We start from the raw sequence: 21,543 nt of genomic DNA on the forward strand, positions 1-21,543 counted from the left end.
GCAAGCTGACTTAACGGGCAGGGCTCTACTGGACAATACGATTATAAAGAATGTGCTGCGCTTAATAGGCTAGGGGTTTTATTGGAAGAACTTAGGCTGGCTAATAATCGTCTGGAAAAAAGGCTAAATTCCACAGGGATGTTTTTAAAGGAACTTGCAAGAACTCTTTAAAAGGTACTGGAATGGATAGGCCACACAACCAATACTACCAAGCCAACAGGAGGCATTTATACTCAGACCAGCAGCACCCCCTCTTAGCTAATTTTGTTATGTTTCCTAGTAATGAGGAAATGTTCCTAATTTTTGCACAATTGGGCATCTGTTGGGCTATCAGCATATCCAGGGGACCACATACCTTATACACAATATTTTAAAAAATGCACATTAATCAGCTCAGTGAGGAGAAGGTTCCACAGCTGTGGTGCCACCACTGAAAAGCCTCTGCCAAAGGATCTCACAGCAGACAACTTATTCAGGACAGGGACTATAAAAAAAGCCTCACTGACTGGTTGTAATGTAGAGGCAGGTTGATACAAGAAAAGGTGCTCTCTCATTTGGGTCTCAGGTTCTTCAGGGCTTTAGATGCCAACCTAGAACTGGGTTCAGAAGTCAACAGGCGAACAGCTAAGCTGTTTAAGAATTAGTGCCACAGGGTAATTCCACAGTGATCAACTTAACCTTTGGAAGGTTCTTTGCATATCATTTTGTTTTTAGCGAATATTATTTGTACACCAATTACAATAAATTGACTGACAGGTAAGACAGCTCAAAGTGTTCTGTGGGGATGGGGCAGTTTGGGATCTAACCTGCTGACCATATCCACTTCCTTTCCCTATTTTAAAATCAAGATGGGTGGGGCTGTGACACACAAATTATGCACAGTGTGCAAAAAGCAGAAAAAGAAGGTTTTTCTTTCTATCTCATGCAATAAAGCTGAATGTCAGAAGATTCAGAACATGTAAAATAGTGCTGTAATAGTAATGCATAGTGAAACAGTGGAATTTGCTACCACAAAATGTAGTGACAGCACCAACTTATGACAGTTTTAATTTAAGGAGGGGTAGACACATTCATGGAGCACAGGATGAACACCAGATGCTGGGAAAGATGAGAATGCTACTGTGTTCATGTCCTGCATGCAGACTTCCCATAAGGTATCTGATCAGCCACTTAGAATGCTCTATTAGATGCCTTTGCATCTAATAGATGCAATTACATCTTTTTACATTCTTAGGGCTGCAGCCTTAAATTAGTTCTACTAAATGTCCTACTTCCGTTTTAACATCTTCAAATTCAAAACAATGAACTCCAATGTTTGTTTTTTGATTTATTCCGTCCTGGAAGATTATAAATTGGCTTGCTCTTGCTATGAATTTAAGTTTTTTATCCTACAACCACATGCGTTCATGCCTGCCTGCGTTACAAGTCACTTGCATGAACACGTCTATAATCAAAGACGGTTTCTTAAGTCATGCATCGCACTGTTTTGTATTTGCTTTGAAACTTCATATTCCTTGGACCTTGTGCATTATCCAAACAAAATTACTTTACCCAGGACAGTGTGTTTGCTTGACAGTACTACCTAAGGAACAACCAGTTTTTGTTAAAGCTTCTCCTGCAATGGAGACGATAGCATTATTTTCCTGTGTATCAATAACTTTTGATAGCAAACAATAGGAGTACTAAGAACCGGATTGTGACACATGGCAGACTGAAATTGTCTATGAAGTCATACAAACATAGGAGGCTGCCTTATACAGAGTCAGAGCAGTAGCTTAATATTGCCTGCACTAACAGACAGCAGCTCTTCAGGGTTTTCAGATGTCCAGGATTAAGCCTAGGGGATTTTGCATGCAATGCAGATGTTCAATTACTGAACCGCAACCCTTCCACATATGTAAAAGCTGCACTACTGCTTTAAGTGATGCATTTCTCTCTGAGAAATCTTCCTGTCCATTGTTTCCTTTATTGTGCTTTTGCCGATATAGGAAAACCATCTTGAGCAAGCTTACTCTCTACTGAAAATCAACAAGTGTGGCTTCAGTGGAACTGCTGGAAGTTGGCAGCAGCAGCTAGTCAAACATCTGCTCTGAAAGACTTTGAAAGCCACTGGAAGAAATTTGGAGAGCCACAAGCCCTTTGAAACAGTTTAGAGATCTAGAAATGTAACTTCTGTACTGATCCAGGGAGAAAACACTCTTCCTGCCGAGATGCAGGACATGTGCACAATCTGTAACTCAGAGCTGTGTTCTGCTCAGAGACATAGTATATAGGCTACAACTGCTTGTCTCCCTTTCACTTCCAGTGCTTAAAAAGTGTCACTCCTTTAACTGCAGAAGATATTGCGACATGCAGAGTCACTTTGGCAGTGCTAGGAAAGTGCTCTCCACCTGCTAGCATAAGAAAGGCTACTGCCCTGTTATCATCTGGAGCAACTGGCAAAATGCTGCACTGCCACCCTCCCAACTGCAGTATCACTACTGCTTAAAAGGACCAGGCAGTGAGGAGGTTGGGGTAATACAGCTGAATGGGTGGGGTGTGGCGAGTTCAGAGCTCTGCAAGTGCACCAGTGGAGCCAAACAGGCACTCTCACACAGCCCCAACCTATATCCTGGTAAGCAGCAGCGATTATGCTATCGGAACAGAAAACAAGAAATGCCCCTGAAGTCTCAGGAGCCCAATGCTAAATACAGAGCAAGACTACAGAAGCTGCAAAAACCCTTCTTTAAGCAAAATGATAAAGGTATTTCTGGGCAACTGAGCTGTTAGGTTGTACTGTACTGTTAGCCTGCAGCTGCTCCTACCAATAAAAAAATGTGTTTTATCTGGGCTGTTGAATTGTTTTAGCGGATTATCTTTGGATACAGTATTATCTTATTATTTCTCCAATAGGCAATTAATATTATTTATGTCGTATTGATTTCTTTGGTTGCTGCTATGACAAATAATGCAATTAGTACATTCCCCCCCCCCCAAGTCAGGTTACTGACTGTTGGTCTACAGATAATATCCAACTCCCCAAAGTCCAAAGAAAAAGATTGGGGGTGTGGGCAGGGCATTCCCTGCAGATGTCAAGGCACAAGCCTAGAAGCTCAAAATAGGAGAGTGGAGGCTGCAGACAATCAGGACTTCAAAGTGTGATGTCAGTTGATTGACAAGTGGGTGGCTCCACCAGGGGGTGGAGAAAAGTATCCTGGCCCACCAGCCAGAAAAGGTTCTCCACCCCTTCCCTAGATCCATGATAGAAATTATATGAGATCTGCCTTTTCCCTATTCTTAAAGCAAGTTTTACAGCACTTACTCAAGGGGGAGGGAGCACGTATTGCCCAAGCAAGGACTTTCACAACTCAGGTATCAAGGACTGAGGATTCTCAAGAATGCTGCTCTTCTCCCAGCAGAAAATGAGAGGATCTTTACCTAAAAGGTCACCAGTTGCAAGTTCAACTGTTTGAGAAAGGAGAAGACTGTGCTTATCTGTATTTGTAGAAATGCAGTGATCCCACCGAACAAAGTTTGCTTCCCAGTGAAAACAAGTGCCTAGACTGAAGCAAGCTGTTTCAAGTAAGTCACCCCCAGCACAAAGCAAACTAAATCTCTGCATAAAATACAAACTCTTACCTACGCATCGCAGCGCTGTATGGAACCCACCTTAAGTCATTCCAAATGTGGCTGTTTTCCTGCAAGAATCTCCCAGCCCCACTAGCTTTAGCTCCCCACTAATGAGGTTCCCTGTTCACTGGTTACAGAGAAAACAAGGTTCTACAGAAAAATGTATTTGCATCTGTTGACCTTGGTGTGTTTTCTAACACACAAAAGGTCTCCAGTTTGAAACCAGGTATTAACACAGGGCCATAAAGTGAGGCAACATGGTTGACTGGCGGCAGATCTGGACCCAAGGAAAGTGCCACTCAACTTTGCTGCCACCCCTCACACGCCATAGTAGCAGTGGGGTGCACCCAAGGAGAAGGAGGGGGGAACGGGAGCAACAGGCCATGCCCACAGGAACAGTGTTCAAAATTCATCAGGTGCATTTTGCACCTGGCTGTTGGCCACTTGTGACCAAGTGAAAATGCCCGGGCGTCAAGATGGTGCCTGCCATCTCCCCCATCTGGAGAGCATGCCTAGGGATCTTTGGATCTTGGCTGTTTTCACACACTAACAACACATCCTTTAGAATGCTATCCATAATATTTTTTCTGCGCAATCAGAAAAAAATTCAGGAACTCAAAAGTCGTATTAAAAAATATGACTTTTGAGCCCTCTGGCCCAAAAACGAGGCATTCCATACTGGCAACTGTAACCCTGGGTTTAAGGAGCCAATCAGCACCTAGCTCATATATCTGAGTTTCTAACACTGCACAAGTGCAGTGGGGCACATCCGTGGTGGCGGAGGCACTGCTGGGCACCAGGAGCGGGGGTTGCCTCAAGCGGCAAAGCACCCTGGGCTGGCTCTGCATCAACATGTAGATATTTATAGGGAGGCCCATAGTTCAACTCTAGAGCACATGAGTTGCATGCAGAATGTCCTAGGTTCGTCTACATAGGGCTAGGAAAGACACCTGCCTGGAACCCAGCTGCCCATCAGTATAGACTAGCCTGCTGGCTAAGGCTGATGGGAGTTGTAGTCTGAAACATCTGGAGGGCACCAGTTTGGGGAAGGCTAGTGTAGACAATCCCAGGCTAGCTAGACCCACCATCTGCCTCAGTGTGCATCAGCTTCCTACATCCTTATGCATGCTGGCATAATAGTAAGTGGCAGTGAGATGCAGACTCTCTGTTTTAATCCTTTACCTATCACCAAGTTTGTTTCCAACAGCTGAAACACTATAATGGGAAGGAAAACAAACCCAAACAAAAGCATGAAAGAAAAGAAAATTAAAGGCTGAATTGGGAGGTCACTGTAAAGGCAGGACAGGACCCAGAGTTCCAACAGGCTGCACTGACGCAGGAAGCATTAATGAGACAAGTAAGCAGAGTAGGGAAAGAGTCACTTTCACAGAAGGCTAATCAGCTAATTAGGAGGAGAGCCAAAACTACATTCTCAATATACCTGGTCACTGTTAATTCTCAGCAAAGACATAACTAGACTGAAAGGGTTATTGCTTGTCCCAACACTGTACAGGTTGATGCGCATTTCCTGCCAGAATGCCTCATCAAGATTTCCTATTTTATCGTATCTTCTTGTTTTAGTTCCCCCACACCTTCTTCCTTGGAGCAGTTATAGAAGACCCATGCCAACATCAAAGAAACAAAACACACCTGAGGCCAGTTGCTCCTCAGGCAAGCACACAGCTGACAGTATGGTGAACAGCCCCATTTGTGTGTGATCATGGTAACACATGAATCGCCTTACATTCTGAAATGAATACTGGAGATTTCAGATACTCCTGTGAGCTCCACAACCTAGTAGCTCATGTGCTATGTTGCTCATCTGAACAGATTATTCTAATGAGTGAGAAAACATTGTTTGAATTGGTTCCTAAGAAAGCATCTGCAGGCAAAATGTCTCAAAAGGCAAGTGGAAACAAAGCTGTTCTCATATAATTACACCATAATTATTTTATAATCATTATAAAAAGGATCATAATTGCAGAAGTAATAAAAAGGAGGGAAGCTTTCATTAATTTGAAGCAGTTCACACACTTAACACTGCTTTTATTTATTATCTCAGCATCAGGTGAGGTCATTCCAGGAGTTGCGAAATTTTGGTACCAGCTAATATTGTGGGCATGGTACAGATTTAACAAACTATGGTTTGTTGTTACATGCCTTGGGCTTGTATGAACCCCCCTACTCCCCATCACACACAGATGAAGAAAGGAGATTTAAGATTTCCGTTCCTGATTAACTAGAAATTGTAATCTGTAATTGTGTCCAATCATTGTGAAGTTTGTCAGGTTCAGACACAATGCTAAATTGCATCTAAACAGAATCAAAAGCTTCTGATCTCTTCCTCGTGACCACACTGGAGGAAGGAGGAAGAACATAAACATAAGGTTTGTTCTCACAAAACAAGGCTATGGCAATGTTACAACCCAACCAGTTCACTGTGGCCAAAGGAGAAGGAATGTTGACCAGGCCAAGCATGTATGTGAAACTTTGGATACCTGTTACTAAAACATTCCAAACACTAGCACTGCTTTGTTATTTGTATCCAGTGACTCTGGCTTCAACAAAGCATGGAAAGTTTAGCAGCAAACCAAGAAGAGGAACAACTTTAAACGTTGCTTCAGAGAGCTTTTATTGCAAAGCTAACTCAACGCAAGTTAATGTGTCAATAATTTTTTTAAAAAAGAAAAACCTAGAATACCTGTAAATGAAAACAAGTCTGTTTTAAAAACTGCACAACTTAAAAGATACACAATGAATTCAAGATACAAATAAAAAAGGAGCATGTGCTTTTCATAGCGGACACGGTACCGTCATTCCCCAGAATTTTCAGTTTAAAGGAAATTGCAGAATATAGCATACCCTTGCTGAAGACCTGAAGAATCACACTGGGTTTCTGATATGCAATCCTGACCTAGAAAGGGCAATACAGTATTCTGATGACGTGGCTGCTTATACCCTTATGACCCAATTCCCACAAGCCAAGAGTGTCATCCAGCCGCTTAGAAGTAACTGTGAGGCAAAGTTCTCCTCTGGCTTCTACTTGTTTAGCGGTGTTGCAGCTCGGGTATCAGATTATCTAGGCAGCTTTTGGTCTGGCAGTAGAGCGCTATGGGTTACTTGCAAGACTTCAGAATTTGAATCCAAGCAACATAAGTAACTTTGCAAAAATGAAAGTTGCGTAAGTATTGGCTTTCAAATGACACCCTGTTAGTGCAAACCTGCCAAAGAGTTTAGAAGGGATTTGATGAGGGCTTGTTCCTTTTATGTGGAGCAACTGTGATTCTTGAAAGTACAGTACATTCACTCTTAAAAATAAATAATGTGGCATATTTCCACTATAGTAACTGGCAACAACAGCTAGCTTAAAAAGCCATCAGACATCAAGGGTGATTAACAATCCCTTGGTACTATCCTAATGTGATTTCCTGCCCCTAACAGCAGCAATTTCCCTTAGAAACTTAAGCAAACAAACTGGATCCGTGCACTCCAAATCACATTCAAAATTTCCACTGCAGTTTAGAGGCAGTAGGCAAAAGTCACTGAAACCAACTTTATGGCTCTAAATGCTGGGCAAACACAAGCACTCTGCCTTGCCTTATCTGGGCTTCATTACAACTGCTTGTGTTCTAGTTTTCAGGTTTCTTTAAAAGCAGCAAGGAATCTAGCACCTAGGAGGAATATTTGATTACACACCCCAAAAAAGGGAATAACAGATACCTAAAAGCAGAGAATTCAGCACATGAGTCTGAGCAGCATATCCTACACATCTTATGCCTTGGATTTATTCAGCCCTGCCTCTCTGCTCCGTTGCTATTATTGGCAAGGAAGGCCAAGAAGGTTCTTTACCGTAAATAACTGGCTCACTACTTCTAACGTAATCCGTAGGTGAATTGCATCAGAAGGATATCTCGAGCCAAAGTATGAGAGATGCTAATACTGTAGTCCTGGGGCAGTCCCCTCCATAAACACTTAAGACCAAAGACGGAAATGTACTGTAGTAATGTCTCGCCCCTCCCGCAACAACACACACACACACACACGTGTGAACCAAAAAAAGCGCCATTTAAGGCAGGACGCCTTTCATTCCCAAAGCCAAATTAGATCAGCCCATCATATGTCTGCGGTGCACAGTTGGGGAAGGGGAGAGTTTGCCCACCCTCTGGAAATCGCAATGTGGGAAGGGGATGGTGGAATTGGGGGGGGGGGGGGAGGGAGAGAGAGAAACGAAAAGGCGATCTGAACACCCCCACCCCAGCCGCATGATCCCCGATTCGATCTACCTAGGCAGGGCGTCCCTTCCGACTTCCTCTACGCCGTGACTTACACTATAAATATTGCATCATGCACCACGCTGCTCGCAAAATGGATTCCTCGCGTAGCATGTGGCTGAGGTCCGGAGCACATGTTCGCCCAGTGAGAAGGCGGCCGGGCCGGGCGGAAAAGCCTGCCAGCCAGCGCGATCTCGCTCAGAGAAAGAGATGTGGGCGAACCGGACCCGCGTGTTCCCAGGGCTTCCCCCACCCACCCCCGATTCCCCACCTCTCCGGATGAGCCTTCCAACTCTCCCGCTCAAGAGGGCATCCCAGCAAGGCGATCTAGCCAACTCTGTATGTATAGAGGCTGGAGGAGAAAGAAAGGGCAGAGGCGCTGGGGGAGAAACCGCTGCCTGGGGGTCACCCCGGTTACTCACCCCGCCTGCGCCCGGTCAAGTTCCTGGTGAAACGGTGACAGCAGCAGCAGCAGCAGCTGGTGGAAAAGGGAGAGAGAAGGAAGGGAAAGGAGCGCGCGGCGGCGGCCGAGGAATGGCGCGTGAAGCCGAGTTGCGCCCTTGCCGGCTGCCGCGATCTCAGGAGCGGGCCGAAAAGGTGCTGCCGGTGGCGGCGGCTGGAACTGGCTGCATAGCAAAGCGGTCTCGTCTCTACGCGTCGAGGCGGCTCCTCCTCCTCGGTAGTGAATGAAGGCAGCCGCAGGCGCCGAGGGCGGGGAATAAGGCGCGGAGGGGAGGGACTCCGAGCGGCTCACGGGCGGCGTCGCCGCCTTCGCCCTTTCTCCACCCCCTCCGGCGGTTTTATTATAGCAAGGGAAGGAGGCAGGGAGGACGCCGCCGAGCGGGAAGCGGGCCGTCTGAAGAGAAGGGCATTGAGGGACGACGACGACAGGAGCGTCCGCGGGCTGAGGCGGTCAAGCCAGGCGCAGTGGCCCAGAGCTGTCGCCGCCGCCGCTTCTGCCCGTCCCAGTGTTGGCACGTTTGGAAAGGCGCCCGGGGCACCGCTAGGCGCGTCCGAGGAAGGCTGAGCACGCGCGCGCGCCTCTCCCGCTCCACACTCAGCATTCCCGCCCAAAGGGTGTGTTCCGAGGGCAGGGCTGTGAAGCGCGCCAGCTGCGTCTCGGCTTCCTTCCTTTCTCCGTCGGGCTGTACCCTCCACTCCCCCGCCACACGCACGCAGCTTACCTTTCCTCCCCCGCCCCGGGCTCGGAGGAGGAGGAGGAGGAGGCAAGTTCAAAGCGTCACCGCGTGTGTGTCATTATCTCCCGCGTCACTGGAAAGGTTCGGAGAGATAAGGGGAGGGGAGGAGGGGGCAGCTGTAGAGAAAGAGCGCGAGGGGGCACGAGAGGGCGGGGGGAGAGAGGGGACGTTCGTGGGGGCGGACCCCGGCCCACGCTACCTCTGCTTTGCGTTCGTCAAGGCAGGAAGACAGCAATGGGCAATGGCATGCCACACTAGGCTTGCTTATTTGGGGTGTTCAGCTTGGACGGGTCTGTGCCGTCTAATGCTGTTTTTGTTTGCTTTGTGAATAACCGCTGCTAACAACGTGATTTTTTTGTTATTTCGTTTTCTCCTTGCTCCTTTACAATTCTTTGCCCAACCGCAACCACATAGACATATCAAAACGGACAAACACGTGCACATGTATGTACGCACCAGCAACTCAGGATAACACTACATGCATCTGATGAAGCGATCTACAGTCTCATACTCTCCAACATTTCTTCGGTGAAAATAGGGACGTCCTAAGGGAAAGCGGGACATTCTGGGATCAGATCAGAAACAGGGGCAGCTTCTATAAATCCGGGACTGTCCCTGGAAAAATAGCGAGAATTGAAGAGTCTGCAATCTAAGGACCACCTCTCCCCATATGAACCGGCCTGGATCCTTTTTTGCAGTGACTCCCCGCTTGTGGGATGCTCAGGGCCAGATTTAGGTTTGATGAGGCCCTAAGCTACTGAAGGTATATGTCCAGCTGTCCTTTGTCAACAACAAATTGGCACTGTTTTTTATGTTGAATATATGCTATATGGTAATTTACTTACCATTACGTACATCATAGGAGCCTACACACCACAAAACACTGTTGCTGTATGTAGGTTTTATTTGTTTTTTATCTTATATTTTGGAAGTGTGCATCCAGGTTTTTTCCTTTAATTTTTTTTGGGGGGGCAGGGGCCCAAGAGAGTGTGGCCCGAAGCTATAGCTTGTTTAGCTTATACGTAAATCCGGCACTGGGGATGCTGTCCCCAAGGAGGCTCACTAGGCAAAAAACTTCCTCTTCTCCCAGGTCTTTGGCTAATTAAATAACATATGGCCTTTTAAACTGATAGGGAGGAGCATTGTTTATGTTTGTTATGGTATGTATTTTTGTGTTTTTCTATTGTAAACTACCCTGTGATCCTCAGATGGAGGGTGGTATAAAGGTAAAGGGACCCCTGACCATTAGGTCCAGTCGCGGCCGACTCTGGGGTTGCGGCGCTCATCTTGCTTTATTGGCCGAGGGAGCTGGTGTACAGCTTCCAGGTCATGTGGCCAGCATGACCAAGTCGCTTCTGGAGAATCAGAGCAGCGCATGGAAACGCCGTTTACCTTCCCGCCGGAGCAGTACTTATTTATCTACTTGCACTTTGACGTGCTTTCAAACTAATGGGAGCTCACCCCGTCGGATTCAAACCTCCAACCTTCTGATCAGCAAGTCCTAGGCTCTGTGGTTTAACGCACAGCGCCACCCGTGTCCCTTGATGGAGGGTGGTAAAGACATTTAATAAATTATTTTCATTATTAGAAATCAAAAATTGACAGATGGAGCCACCTAACAGTTCAAATGTAACACTGAGGGTCTAATTAAGACATGTCACTTGTCACTAAAATTGTTCTCTACCAGATTTAACAGTACAATCCGTTTCTATTTATAAGTACCGTAAGTCCTGTTGAATTCAATGGGGCTTACTCCTAGTTAGGGGGTTGGGACTGCTACCTAAGTCATGAGTCATTGTGCTTTTATGGAATCTGCCTGAAACAGCTTGCAGGAAGAGACTGTCTTTATTGATCTTACGCAAGCTGCTCTGGGAACGCCTTTTATGGAGGATAAAATGCTTTAAATGGATATATTAGAATAGCTATTCTTCAGCTGTTCTTCAAGATTACTGTGTGCTGCAAGGGTAATTGCGCCCTTTAGCGTAGCTTTCCCCAACCTTGGGTCCTCAAGTGTTATCACAACCCATATCATCCCCAGCCATCATGGCCAATTGTTGGTGGTGATTGGACCTGCAGTTCAGAAAAATCTGGGGGGGCCAAGTTGCGTGAATCTTTTAAAAAGCAGGCATCAATTTCATAAATGACAATGACACTTCTAATTCTGAGCAGCCTTAGTTGAAAGTCTTAAGAAGTTCAAAAAACTCTACTTCCAAGTAAGCATGTTTACCACTGTAAACATGCAATGCTGTCCAGTCCAGTGCATGTTTCTCAACAGTAGATCCCACCAATTTCAATGGGCTTGGTTTCCATGTGTAAGTCATAGGCTTTCATCCTTAGTCTTCAATATACCATTATTATTTTTTGCTGTTTTTACAAAACATTGTAAAATAAGTTTCTCTTTCTTTTTTTGAGTATTTGTTTTTTTATAAGGTTGCTACTCGTGTAAAACCTGCTTTGTGGCTAAAGTGGGATTAAAAATAAATGGTTCCTGTTATTGTTCTTTTCAAAAATGTAAACATACAACTACCAATCTATGCAATAATGGCATGTATTTCCACAAATCGTAATGAAAAAAACAAGGGAGAAACAGTACACCACAAATGTCCATCAACCTTATACCACTTTAACTGTCATGGTTTTTCCTTCCCCCCCGCCCAAAAAAAAAGAAGAGGAGGAGAATTGCAGTTGGTGAGTTGCAGAAAACTTTCTGTTTGAGATCCTTGGTCCCTTCTCAAAGAACTAGGATTCTCAGGGTTCCCTGAGTAGATGGAATGCCTTAATCAGTTTAAATTTGCACTGTCCATAAGCCCAGGGAGCTTCCATATCTTCCCAGAGTGGCTACACATTGAATTTATAACCACATTTCTCAACATTAACATAAGCCAGGGGTAGGGAAGCTGTGGCCTTCCATATGTTGTTGGACTACAGCTCCCATTATCTCTGCCCATTGGCCACACTGGAAGATGGGACTTGGAGTTCAACAGTAACTAGAGGGTTGCAAGTTACCTAGAGCAATGGTAACCATGGCTTTCCTGGTGCTGTTGGGAGTACCACTCCCATTATCATTGTCTGCCATTGGAGATACTGTCGCCGAACCCTGTTAGTAAATAACAAAGTCTGCTTCCATTTTGAGCAATGTAAATATGGACTGCATTTTATACATTTTTGCCTGTGCCCTTAAAAACTCTTATTATTGTTGTTAATCCAAAAGTTAATATATTCTTAATCGCCTAAGGCAGGCTAAGAGAAAAAATATAATATGCTTAGATTAATGTAGAACTTTAATTCATTTTTAATACACCACATAGCACACCCTTTTCTTAATCTGCAATCTCATCGGACCAGCTCAGAGTAAAAAAAAAGGAACAACCCGGTGCAATTTAGATTCTTTTACAAGTCATTTCTTTCCCACTTGGCCTTCTTATTTATTATATCACTTTTCCCATAGCCCTTTTTCAGTTGCAATGAGAAGAGATTAAGACACAAGTAACAGAAATATGTTGCTTCCACTTAGAATGTACTAACTTTTGATTGAAACGCCTACCTGCATTTTAGAAACGCATTACAGTTTTGGTGGAAAATGCTAGTAGAGTTATGCATGTTTTTATCATTTTAAACACTGTTACAAATGAAAAGGACCTTTTGATTCTCTTCCCCACCCCCCTTGAAAAATAGTGGTTTTGAAAAGCTGCCCAGATAATAATAATAATAATAATAATAATAATAATAATAATAAATGTTATTTATATCCCGCCCTCCCCAGCCGAAGCCGGGCTCAGGGCGGCTAACAACAATAAAACAGTACAACACAACACTCTAAAATCATTCATTATAAAATTAATTCAAATCAAACCAATGGCAACCATTGGGCCAGAGCTCCGCAAAGATTGCCGAAGGAGGGAGTCAGGCTGTGCCCTGGCCAAAGGCCTGGTGGAACAACTCTGTCTTGCAGGCCCTGCGGAAAGATGTCAAGTCCCGCAGGGCCCTAGTCTCTTGTGACAGAGTGTTCCACCAGATCGGAGCCACAGCCGAAAAAGCCCTGGCTCTAGATGATCTGCCCACTGTGAAATAGCTAATTCAGATTCAAAAAGGCTTGAAACTCCAGAGCCTCAGGTGTGCTCTGATACACAGCTGGGGCTCTTCTATACTGTATACGACTGTTAAACTCAAAGGAGAGTTTCAGGTGCGCATCAGAAACTTTATCTGAATGCAAACAGTTGGATCACAGCACCCTGGCTATTGGACTTACATTTAATTGCATGCGGTTTCCACCTGGTTTCAGGATTAGTTAATTTTTCTTTTATCCTGAAACATCAGGAAGGCCTTGCTGTTTGCTGATGGAGCACCGTTTAGAGAAATTCGTGTTTTCCATGGATGGCCCCTTGAACTATTATCGTTAGACATTGCGGAGACTGCTGAAGTTAAACCAATTCTCTCCATAATTGTTAAGCTAATAATAAAAGCATGCCTGATTCTGCAAGGTTTGGAATGATTGACTTTTGTCAGTTTCTGAGGGATTACATTATACAACTTCAAATGAATCATGTATACATCAAATATATATGTGGAAAGGATGGAGGGGGGAGTTGCGCCCACGCTCCCACATCAAAAAGCCTTCCTTCTCCACAGAAGTAGAACTATCATTACAGTCATTATCTTTTAGAAGTAAAGCATTACTGAAAGGTAGGAGATGGAAAGCTGTCAGCTCTCAGTTTAATAGCTGGCTCTTTTTTTCCTCAAGTAAAGTGGAACTTGCACAACACACTCCTTTGCTTGTGACCAACAACCATATTCAGCACACATTTAAAGCACATCACTTCCTCCAAATGAAGCCAGGGAACTGTAGTTTGTAAAAGGTGCTGATCATTGTAGCTCTGGGGGCAGAAAGAAACTATAGTTCCCAAGATTCTTTAGAGGAGGCCACGTGCTTTAAATGTATGGTGTGGGTCTGCCCCCAATTTTTGTTGTCTTCATTGTCATTTTTTAACACCTCTCTTAGCTATTTCTGTGTAACACTCCTACCTTCACCCAGATGCTCTCACTTCTAGATCCTCCATAGCAAATAGAAGCCAATCCGGTATTTATGGAGCTCTCTTTAACTTCGCTTCTGTAAGAGATAGCCTCCTTGTTGCATGCAGGGCCCTTTTCTAACCTGATTCAGCTGCCCCACAAGTATGCAATGTACAATCTAACGTTTTATGTTCCCCCTTCTCCACTGTACACTTGTGTGCGTCAGTAGTGACCTTGACCCCGGCTTGCTACAAGTCTGAGTGTGTGGCCAGGCCGGCCACTGCAGAATGTTTGTCACGATCAACCAATTGGAAAGGGCTATAAGAACAAAATACTGAAGGAGGGGGGAAGGGGGGAAGTAAGTATGTCCATTGTTGGCTTGGAAAAACATCAAGGTCAGCACTGACACCTGGCAAGGCCCACTGCTGATGTCAGCCTCGGGGCCTCCCTTCAAAGGGGGTGGGGGTGGAGAAAACAGTCTGCCCTGGCATTCTGAACAGCTCCAAGAGCTTCATCTTGCCTCACTTTTATGGAGCCTTCTTGACCTAACATTGTTTTGGAGCATCAAAAGGATGTCTAGGAGTTTCTCGAGCACTATCACTGCAGCAAGATAAGCCCACTGACGGCAAGGAAGAATGGATGGATGATCAACCTGATTTCTTCCCATACTGGTTTCATGTGTTGACAAAATCAGCTCCATGTTGTACTGTTGGTGGGTGGGTAGATTTGTCTATTTAATAGGGAAAAGTCTAATAATATTTTTTTTAAAGCCAACCAGATTTTGCAAATAATAAATAAACAAATTGTTTTTAAATGCCCCCAGGAAGTGACGCAACATAGAATCTTATAATCTTAAGAGTTGGAAGGAACCCAAGGCTCATCTTTTCCAACCCCTTGCAATGCAGGAATCTCAGCTAAAGCATCCATGGCAGATGGCCCTCAAACCTCTGCTTAAAACCCTCCAAGGAAGGAGAGTCCACCACCTCTCGTGGGAGTCTGTTCCTCTGCCAAACAGCTCTTACTGTCAGAAAGTTTTTCCCCAATGTTGAGTCAGAATCTCCTTTCTTGTAACTTGAAGCCTTTGGTTTGAGTCCTACCCTCCAGAGCAGGAGAAAACAAGCATGCTCCCTCTTCCAGATATTTGAAGATGGCTATCATATCTCCTCTCAGTCTCCTCTTTTCCAGGCTAACCATACCCAGCTCTTTCAAGCACTCCTCATAAGGCTTAGTTATGCCTCGGCCCAGTATACCTGAAGGAACGTCTCCACCCCCATCGTTCAGCCTGGATACTGAGGCCCAGCGCCAAGGGCCTTCTGGCAGTTCCCTCACTGTGAGAAGCGACGTTGCAGGGAACCAGGCAGAGGGCCTTTTCGGTAGTGGCACCCGCCCTGTGGAACACCCTCCCACCAGATGTCAAGGAAATAAACAGCTATCTGACTTTTAGAAGACATCTGAAGGCAGCCTTGTTTAGGGAAGTTTTTAATGACTGTTTTAATGTAGGGTATTTTTTATATTTTGTTGGAAGCCGCCCAGAGTGGCTAGGGAAACCCAGCCAGGTGGGCGGGATATAAATATTATTATTATTATTATTATTATTATTATTATTATTATTATTATTATAGTTTCCAGACCCTTGATGATCTTGTTTGCCCTCCTCTGCACATGTTCCAGCTTGTAAACATCCTTCTTAAAATGTGGTGTCCAGAATTGGGCACAGTATTCCAGGTGTGGTCTGACTAAGGCAGAATAGAGTGGTACTATTACTTCCCTTGATCTGGATGCTATACTTCTGTTGCGGTTCCTTCCCGGGGAACTGTGCAGAGAAAAAGTTGTACCTGTCAGGGAACTGAAGTGTTCTCTTGTGGGTAGCAGTGGCACCAGTAAAGGAACATCCTAGCTGGCAAAAGAGAGAGTAGTGCTAAGTCATATGATAGGGTTAATTAATTAATTAAACAATTAATTAACACAGGGGTCGGCAAAAATTTTTAGCCGCAGGCTAAACACCAGAGCCGTTTTCCCCATAGGCTTAGTGGTGCGTTGCACCAGGCCACCGGCCCCTCAGGGGCGCCCCAGCAAGTGGGGGCTTTGCCGGCGGCCTCCCTTTTCCCTGCATGCCCGGCAGCTGCGCCCTGTCAACCAAAAGGCTGGCGGGCATGCAGCTTCCCTCCCAAGCCTCTGCGGGGATCACTCTCCCTTAGCGGCATGGGGGAGAGTTGCGGCCCCCCCACTCCCTGGATGGCTGGCAGTGCACAGCTATGGCCATTCCAACACTATCCATGGTAATTCTGAGGCACTGTGTGGATATTGGCACCCCAGCGCCACATCTACTAAAGACGGCCCTGCGGTCCACTGTCCCTCAGACCTTGCGGGCCAGAGAAGGACCAAGGCGGCGGCGGTGGGGGGAAGATAAGCGACGCGAAAGGGCTAGCTCCGGAGAGGGGCTGCTTAAAATGGCGCTCAGCCAGCTCAGCCTAGCATCTTTCCTCCTCTAGGCAGGGCAGGGAGAAGCCAGGAGGAGGGAGGGAGGAGGCACTGCTGTGGTGTGTGTGTGGGGAATGGAATGGTGCAGAAAAAATGGCATACCTGAACGAACATAATCCGCACACCGATCCACAGACAGTCCTGATCCGGCCTGTGGGCCTTAGTTTGCCGACCCCTGAATTAACATTTCTGTGCGTACCATACTTTGGGGGTGGGATTTAACATTGCTCTAGGGCAATCATTATGTCAGCACAAGCATTTGTGGTTGCCAGATGTAATGACCAAATTCAATGATATTTGGAATGCATTCTTACAAATACTGTAATAGGTTAAGATCTGGTGACGTACAATAACAACCTTATAAAATAGACAGTTTTGGGTTTCCCCCCTTCACCCCTTTGTTTTCCCTTTTGCACAGGTTCTGTTTTTCTTTTTCTTTTTCTCTTTTTTGTTTGCGTCTCACCATGTTTCGTGTACATGTAGTTATGTATTTTTAAACTTTCAATAAATATGTTACAACAATGGAAAAACCACCTAGCTGTATTTTAAAAGTACAAATTTTCCTTTGAAAAAATCTACCCACAAACAGGGTAATACAGAGCTGATTTTGTTAATAGCAGTTATTAGACCCCTGAGTTCAGTGCTCTCCATGTGATCTTTGTCATGTGCCTTTGCTAACATGTGACAGAAAGGTACTGCTGACCCCTGGCATTGCCCATAGCCCTTTCGTCCTTCTCAAAGATCTTGGCTAGGCACCCACTGTGCTCTTGAATTTTGCTCTCTTCTTGAGAGCGGTCCAGCGAGCAGTTCTTGGAAGCCGTGGCTTTTGCATAATTGCACCTTGTGACCGCCCTAGTGAAGGCTTGCTGTGGCTTGGGGCCCTTGTTTTATTTGGATTTACCTTGATGCTGAGGATCTCCACTCCCAACATGCTGCTGAAAGATCATTAGATGAAATAGAGATATCTCATCACATTCTCTTTTTCTCTGGGTCTCTTGCCAGCTTTCCTCAATTCCCCCACCTTTCCCAAGAATGCTGAAACATCACCGTGTAGCTGCCCTTGGCTCGCTGCCTCTTCTCTTTCAATATCTCTCTCCACCCTTCCCTTGTGGGAGAAGCCTTTAGTAATTTGCCTTGCAATCTTCCTTTTATTTTCCTTTGTTCGTAAAAACTCTTTCTTCTGGAAAAGCTCCAGCACTGACCTCCGTTACACCCTCTAGGGTACCTTACAAGGGCACTCTGCTCCCTACACCAAAATCCTGAGCTCCTCTACCTTTTGTAAAATGTGCTATTGTGCGGGAGGCAGGGGGGCTTGTTTACAAAGCTATTGTACTACCAACCTTACTGTATGCTTGTGAAAGATGGACCACTTATAAACGCCATCTCCAACTCCTCGAAAGATTCCATCAACGGTGTCTCTGAAAAATTTTACACATCACTTGGGAAGACAGGCGAACTAATATCAGTGTACTGGAAGAAGCAAAGATCACCAGTGTTGAAGCAAAGAACATCAACTTCGTTGGACTGGTCGTGTTGTGCGGATGCCTGATGATCGTCTTCCAAAGCGACTACTCTATTCCGAACTTAAAAATGGAAAGCATAATGCTGGTGGTAAACAAAAGAGGTTTAAAGACTGTCTCAAGGCAAATCTTTAAAAATGTAGTATAATCACTGACAACTGGGAAACACTGGCCTGCGAGGACTCCAGCTGGAGAACAGCTTTTACCAAAGGTATCATGGGCTTTGAAGACACTCAAACTCAGGACGCAAGGGAGAAACGTGCTAAGAGGAAGGCACGCCTGGCAAATCCACACCATGATCAACTCCCGCCCAGGAACCAATGTCCCCACTGTGGAAGGACGTGTGGATCCAGAATTGGCCTCCACAGTCACCTACAGACTCATTGTTAAAACCGTGTTTATGGAAGACAATCTTACTCGGCTACAAGTGATCGCCAAAGAACAACAAGAAGAAGCCCTCTGACGCAGTAAAGCTACGGCTGTAGAGGAAAGAAGTTCCCTAGCCCTAGAGCATGGGTAGCCAATATTGTGGGCCCTCCCCAGATGTCAGTTCCAGTTGGCATGGCCAATATTCAGGAATGCTGGGAGTCCAAAAGGCTAAAAAGTGTACCACATTGGCTATTCCTGCACTTGAGGACACACACCCTTGTCATTCAAGTTTCAGTGATGAGCACTGAAATGTAGGTTTCAGGGGGGGAGAGAGAGAGAGAGAGAGAGAGAGAGAGAGAGAGAGAGAGAGAAGGCCCCCCATTTTTTATTACAGTTTTCACAATACAGTGGTACCTTGGGTTAAAGATGCTTCAGGTTACAGACTCCACTAACCCAGAAATAGTACCTCGGGTTAAGAACTTTGCTTCAGTAAGAGAACAGGAATCGCGCGGCGGCTGCGGGAAGCCCCATTAGCTAAAGTGGTGCCTCAGGTTAAGAACAGTTTCAAGTTAAGAATGGACCTCCAGAACGAATTAGGTTCTTAACCCGAGGTACCGCTGTACAATAAAATAGCATCTAGAAGAAATAGAATCAAAAAGTCAAGAAAGGAGAGGGGAGGGGGGGAAAAGAAGAGAAAAAGAAAAGAAGAAAAAAAAGAACAGAACATAATATTATAATAAAAAAAATATTATTTATACCCCACCCATCTGGCTGCGCTTCCCCACTCCATCAAAGATAATGCCAATAATGATAGTAACACTCATGATAAAACACAAAATTGTATATTCCTCTATCATAACTATGCCTGAATCTTCTGTCTGCATACAAAGAAGTGGGTTTTCCCAGCTCTCACCCAGGAAAGAAGCTCCCTTCCTCAGTCTCACACCCTGAGGAAAACCCACTCTGGCCTGACTCTCGCACAGGTCCCTCTCTTCCATCCATCCCCTCAGAGAGACACACAAGTCCCGAGTAAGCACAGTCGCGCGGCTTGTAGCTCTCTGCCGCAGGTATACACTCAGCATGTTTGCCTCCATGTAACATGGGAGGGCAGCTCAAGCAATATGCACTCGCTGCTTTAGGGACTCTCTCTGGTGCCAAAAGCATCTGGGTCTCCTGCAGGAACTGAAACCCACAGAGAAAGAATAAATTCTGCATAAAGCAGATGATTCCAAAAGAAACATTCCAATATCTTGGCTCTGCTGGCAAGCAGTTAAGGCGCTGTGGAGATCAGATTGAGCACCCGGCGCAAGGGAACAGATCCCACTGCTAACAGAAACAGTTTGGCGGGATACAATAATGCATACCATGCATTAATGGCAACAAAGGACAATTAGATTGGATCCAAAGATCATTCCTCTCTTATGTTAATAAATAAGGTCTTGCTTATTATTCATACCCTCACATCTCCCATGCATGTCCTGCCTTTACTTCGTCCTTTGCAATCTCTTGCCTTAATTGTTCCCTTCCTTCTGCAATCCTCCCCAGTTATGAATAGTTATTAGACTTTATTTTCTGATAGTCTAAATCAGTGTGATGTATTTATGAAATTAACACTTAAATAGTTATTCAAATGGCAAAGTAGCTGTTTGGCATATCGATTTAAATCAAGTCTCAAAGATGAAGATAAAAATGCCCTCATGCACTTGCCCTTTTAAGAGAAAATGTATTATTTGTTTATTAATTCAGCATCATATCCATTCAGGTTACAAGCACAGTTACATGCACAAGATTTTAATGTGTAGTCAGTATCTTCCTCCTGCAAATATTGTCATTGTCCCCATTTCAGAGATAAACAGCTGAGGGTCAGCTTTATCAGTATGCCTGAGGCCACTTAATATAAATGTGATTGGACTGGAATTTGACCCTGAGAGGAGACAGTGGAGAAATTCTGTTGTCCAGCCAAAAGTCCTTGTGCTAACAGAAGATCTTTACTGGATGCTTCCCCAAATATGTCCCTGGGTTCAAAAAGAACCCCTGTCTTAATCTGTTCACTTCCACCTTTGCTCAATGCATATTTTTGTAAATAAACCCCAGAATTATAACCCCAATCCAAAGATCTCTCCTGCTCCTGAAACTTCTCACCTCTCAAGAACATTTGGGCCAGTAAGAAGAAAATCAGTGACAACAACAGCAACTATCACAACAATAGTTGGTCTTTAAGGTGCTACTGGAAGGAAAAAAAATTTTTTGTTTTGACTATGGCAGACCAACACGGCTACCTTTCTGTAACTATCACAACAATGGCTGTCCCACTGTTGGAGCTGGGTATAAACAAATAATTTGACCAGGACAGTAAAACATAAGTCAGGTTACTTCCAGACCGTCCTTATATTGGGGAGGGATTGAATCACATACTGGCAATTTCAGTTTCCACAATTAAAGTAGATTTGGAACTATTGCACATCACACTTGTTTCCCCTGCAAAACCAGACTCCTTTTTTTTGTAGAAGGAAAGCAATGAGAAAATGCACTGGAAAGTATGGGATGACATTTGCTTGACACAACAATGTCTGACCTTCCCACAAGCCAATCAATAAATAGCCGTCCTCTAACCGCCCTGAAAACTTTGTGCAGACAGATCAGGATGAACGCTCAAGAAATAGGTTGTGGCAACCTCAGAAATCTCCTTTTGCAGCTGCTCATAGCACCTGCCTCTTAATTGTGTCTCTTTCCTGGGAGCTTTCAGATTGCCAAGGGCGAGAGAAATGCAGAAGCGCACACGCTGCAACTTTGCACCACAGGTGCACTTCAGGCTTCACAACTGACAGAGCTTCCTTCCAGACATGTTACTCATCACGTTCCACAGTTGCTCTGACCTGCAGCGTGATGTCAGCACAGGTAAGAAGTGCTATACAGAAGGACATGCTTAGGGGTGGGGGATTATGCCAAGGCCTTTTGGGAAGCTTGGATCTTAAACCAGCACATGCCGGTTCCGTAAAGAAAATTGGATACAGAAACTAATGGAGTATGCAGAAATGGTGAAACTTACCGGAATAATAAGAAATCAAGGCAACAAACTTTTTA

At 44.9% G+C, this 21,543-nt stretch overlaps 1 protein-coding gene across 3 annotated transcripts in view; it reads right to left on the reverse strand.

The window, feature by feature from the left end:
- Positions 1–8,711, reverse strand: part of SLC7A1 (solute carrier family 7 member 1) — a 40,387-nt gene extending 31,676 nt beyond the window's left edge. The window contains exons 1-2 of one of the 3 annotated variants that reach the window (XM_053385969.1): positions 8,303–8,711; positions 6,472–6,523 (exon numbers count right to left, since the gene is read on the reverse strand). The gene's annotated coding sequence lies outside the window, so the exon portion shown is untranslated. Of the gene's footprint in view, positions 1–6,471; positions 6,524–7,936; positions 8,048–8,302 lie in introns of those variants that run through there. The other 2 variants (XM_053385970.1, XM_053385968.1) reach the window with 2 other exon arrangements.
- Between the last annotated feature and the right edge of the window lie 12,832 nt (positions 8,712–21,543).

This window comes from Podarcis raffonei, chromosome 4 (assembly GCF_027172205.1).
Source record: "Podarcis raffonei isolate rPodRaf1 chromosome 4, rPodRaf1.pri, whole genome shotgun sequence".
Classification (NCBI taxonomy): Eukaryota; Metazoa; Chordata; class Lepidosauria; order Squamata; family Lacertidae; genus Podarcis; species Podarcis raffonei.